The following is a 4,370-nucleotide window of genomic DNA, read 5'->3' as shown; positions in this document are numbered from 1 at the left end:
TACTGATGTGATTTTTTTTCAAGACAGCGTCAAACTGTCACTCTGGATAGAGTGCTATGGCATCACAGCTCACAGCAACCTCCAACTCCCGGGTTTAAACGATTCTCTTGCCTCAGCCTCCCAAGTAGCTGGGAATACAGGCGCCCGCCACAACGCCCGGCTGTTTTTTGGTTGTAGTTGTCGTTTGGCAGTCCTGGGCTGGATTCAAACCCATCAGCTCTGGTGTATGTGGCTGGTGCCTTAGCTGCTTGAGCTACAGGCACCAAGCCTGGTAAGATTTTTTTTAATGAGAGGAGAAACTTTTCTACCAAGAATCTTTGTCTCAGGCCTGGCAGCAAGTGACTGGAGGGGTTTAGTGGGTGTGAATGGTGCTCTGACGGGCAACAGTATTCTGTGGGACTTGTAGACCTATTGTATAATAGTTTGTTTTTGTTTGTTTGTTTTTTGAAACAGTCTCACTTTGTTGCCCTCAGTAGAGTGCTGTATCGTCACAGCTCACAGCAACCTCAAACTTTTGGGCTCAAGTGATTCTCTTGCCTCCGCCTCCTGAGTAACCAGGACTACAGGCACCTGCCACAATGCTCGGCTCTTTTTTTGAGAGGAATTTTCACTCTGGCTCAGGCTGGTCTCAAACCCTTGAGCTCAGGCAATCCACCCTGCCTTGGCTTCCTAGAGTGCTAGGATTACAGGTGTGAGCCACTGTCCTGGCCTGTTGTATGATAGTTTTGATTTCTCTTTTACAGCTACATGAGCTAGAATTTTGTCCTAGTCTTCTGCGTGGCCACTCATATTTGCTGTCCAGTGTGTTTTCGAAAGGGATTTAATGCAACAGGGGAAGTTTGGATGCCATTAAAAACAATATGGGTGGAGAGGGTGATCGGTGGGACCACACCTATGGTGCATTTTACAAGGGTGTATGTCAGATCTACCAAGTGTAGAGTATAAATGTCTTAACAATAATTACAAAAGTGCGGTAAAGGCTATGTCAACCAGTTTGATGAAAGTATTTCAAATTGTATATAAAACCACATTGTACCCCATAAATGCATTAATGTACACAGCTATGATTTAATAAAAAATAAACAACAACAACAAAGAATATAGGCGATTACTCACAGAGTTCTTCAGGGACCTGGTTATTGTTATCAGCATAAAAATAAGGAAATTGGGACCATAAAAATGTACCAGCAAGGAAGGGGAAGGCTGGCCTGCAGAGTCTCAAGCATAATGGATGTAAAGGCTGGCCTTGGCCTCCTTGGACCCCTTGTGGACAGTCACAACTCTGGGTGGTTCTTACCCTGCTTGTTTGATGTGACTTTGGTCCATTACATTCAATCAAGGTTTGCATCGAATGTAAGGGCTGGATTGGAGAGAAGTTTGGATTCAAGAACCCTTCGTTTTTTTTCTTTTTTAATCCTGTCGTTTCATGCTGAAAAATTTGCTTTCAAATCTGGAAAGCCTTCTCAGGGGGCTTTTTAAAATTAGATTTGTTCTGATTGACTGCTCATCTGAAGCCAAACTATGGGGCAGAGCTGTTTGGAAAACTTATTGTCAGGCTAGCTGTTGTGCAAAGTCCCAGTGTTGCCTGTGGGCAGCTGGGCCTGAGCTTGAACATATGGGTAGCTCCGTGCCATGGAGAGCTCGGCCAGGAGGCATCAATGGTGCCGTTTTTCACACTCTGCCATGATGCTTTATCCTCTAATGTCAGAGTGGTTTTTTAAGCAAGGGTGAACAGGCCAGGTCATGTCATTCCTGTGTGTAGGACAGTGACAGTACTTGTTGAGGCAGGATTTCAGACTGGTTTTGTGACAGCCATAGTGCCAGAATTCTAGCCTCCCAGCATGATCATGTTGCAAGGCTTTTACTGAATGTGTTAAGTTTTAACATTTGTGTGCATTCAAACTGTCGGATGGCAATGTCCTACATGTGTTGTGGTGACCCTCAGCATCTCTTAGGATGTTAAGCACAGAAACCTTTGTCACAATGGTTAGTTTTAATACCCTAGAGATGATTCAGTATAGCTTCTTAGTTACCTCTTTTTTTTTGCAGTTTATGACCCGTGCTGGGTTTGAACCCACCACCTCTGGCATATGGGGCCAGCGCCCTACTCCTTTGAGCCACAGGTGCCGCCTGTTACCTCTTTTTTTTTTTTTTGTAGAGACAGAGTCTCACTTTATGGCCCTCAGTAGAGTGCCATGGCATCACACAGCTCACAGCAACCTCCAACTCCTGGGCTTAAGCGATTCTCTTGCCTCAGCCTCCCGAGTAGCTGGGACTACAGGCGCCTGCCACAATGCCCGGCTATTTTTGGTTGCAGTTTTGGCCGGGGCCGGGTTTGAACCCGCCACCCTCGGTATATGGGGCCGGTGCCTTACCGACTGAGCCACAGGCACCGCCCCAAGTTACCTCTTATTTACATCTAAATTTAGCTTATTTGTATCTTGTTTTACTATTTTGACCTTGCAAAGAATTATAAGATGATCTGCCACCATCAGCTTTTTGCCTCTTTCCCTAGTTCCTGTGTCTTTATGGTGGTACTCGCTGCAGGTCATTAGCGAGTCCCTGGAAGAATAAGTGATGCCCTATACATAATTGGCATTTCCATTAAACCCACGTTTGCCTTTAACCTTCAAACACAGGCGTTTAAGAATTTCTGGTCTTCCAACTTAGGTCTTCCTCTTTGCCAGAAGCTCTGTTTTTTTTTTTTTTACTCCTTCTATATTCCTGTCTAATAAAAATCCCATTTTACCACTGGGGGTGGGTGTGGGGGGGAAAGAATGTCCTTTCTGGGCGGCGCCTGTGGCTCAAGGAGTAGGGCGCCGGTCCCATATGCCAGAGGTGGCGGGTTCAAACCCAGCCCTGGCCAAAAAAAAAAAACAAACAAAAAATAATAAATAATACTTTAAAAAAAAAAAAAAAAAGTCCTTTCTTCAGTCCCCATCAGTTAAGGAAAAAATGTGTCCCCTAGAGGGAGCTGTCAGCCACCTCTCAGGTGGCTTTACTGAGCTATGGTTGGGTGGGGCTGTGTAGGGCTTTGGTGAGGAGATTCCAGAGCCTTGGCTCTACCAGCCGCAGGGTGTGCCTGGCCATCCACCTTAGACGTCTGTCCATTTGATTGTGTATTCAAAGAAAGGATGAGATTGGACTTTCTGTCCTTTCTACTGTCTGTTATAGTTCAGAATGGGTAGTAAGGAGTTCCCCGTTGGAGTTATTCTTTTTCAAAAAATTTATTTATTTTTAGAGATGGGATCTCCCTGCCAGCCTCACACTCCTGGACTCAAGTGACCCTCCCACCTCAGCCTTCCGAGTAGCTGGGACTACAGGCACGCACCACCATGCCCAGCTAATCTTTTAAAATTTTGTAGGGACAGGGTCTCATATTGCTCAAGCTGGTCTTGAACTCTAGGCCTAATGTAATCCATCTGCCTTGGCCTCCCAAATTGCTGGGATTACAGGAATGAGCCACCACACCTGGCCTCCATTGGAATTATTCTTTATCAAAACTCTTGTGTTTGATTTCCAGAGTAGTGCATGTTTACTTTAAGAAAATTATAGAAATATATGACTTAGAAAACGAAAACCCTTAGTTGTCAGTATTTGTGGGTCTTTAAAATCAGTTGTTTCAAAGAGACCATTCAATAGGAAAAACAGATTGGACCTGTTCTAGGATTTTATTGCATAAACTGGTTGCATTATCCTTGTCTGTCCTACTTTTGGGCCTTGGAAGCAGAAATCCCTGGGTCCTCTACAACTGTATCTTGGAAATTGAAGATTCAAGAAAGGAGAGAGGGATGTTTGAACAGAATCTTCAAATGCTTTGGACTGTGCTTTTGAGTGACCACCTGAAAGTGGCCTCCAGAGAAAGTGAGGCCCTGGGCTGAACCCCGAGAGCTCCTGCCCTCCACTGACCCCTTCAATGGACAGTTAGCCTATCACACCTGGATTTTTGCCTGCCAGGGTTGAGGACCACACAACATGGGCAAGAAGGTTCTTTTCTTTTTTTTTTTGTAGAGACAGAGTCTTACTTTATCACCCTTGGTAGAGTGCCGTGGCCTCACACAGCTCACAGCAACCTCCAACTCCTGGGCTTAAGCAATTCTCTTGCCTCAGCCTCCCGAGCAGCTGGGACTACAGGCGCCGGCCACAACGCCCGGCTATTTTTTGGTTGCAGTTTTGGCCGGGGCCGGGTTTGAACCCGCCACCCTCGGTATATGGGGCCGGCGCCTTACCGACTGAGCCACAGGCGCCGCCCAGAAGGTTCTTTTCTTTGTACAAGATGCTAATTTTTTTTTTTTTTTTTTTTTTGTAGAGACAGAGTCTCACTTTATGGCCCTTGGTAGAGTGCCGTAGCCTCACACAGCTTACAGCAA

Source organism: Nycticebus coucang, chromosome 22 (genome assembly GCF_027406575.1).
Source record: "Nycticebus coucang isolate mNycCou1 chromosome 22, mNycCou1.pri, whole genome shotgun sequence".
Taxonomy (NCBI): Eukaryota; Metazoa; Chordata; class Mammalia; order Primates; family Lorisidae; genus Nycticebus; species Nycticebus coucang.
This window is presented reverse-complemented; position numbering follows the sequence as displayed.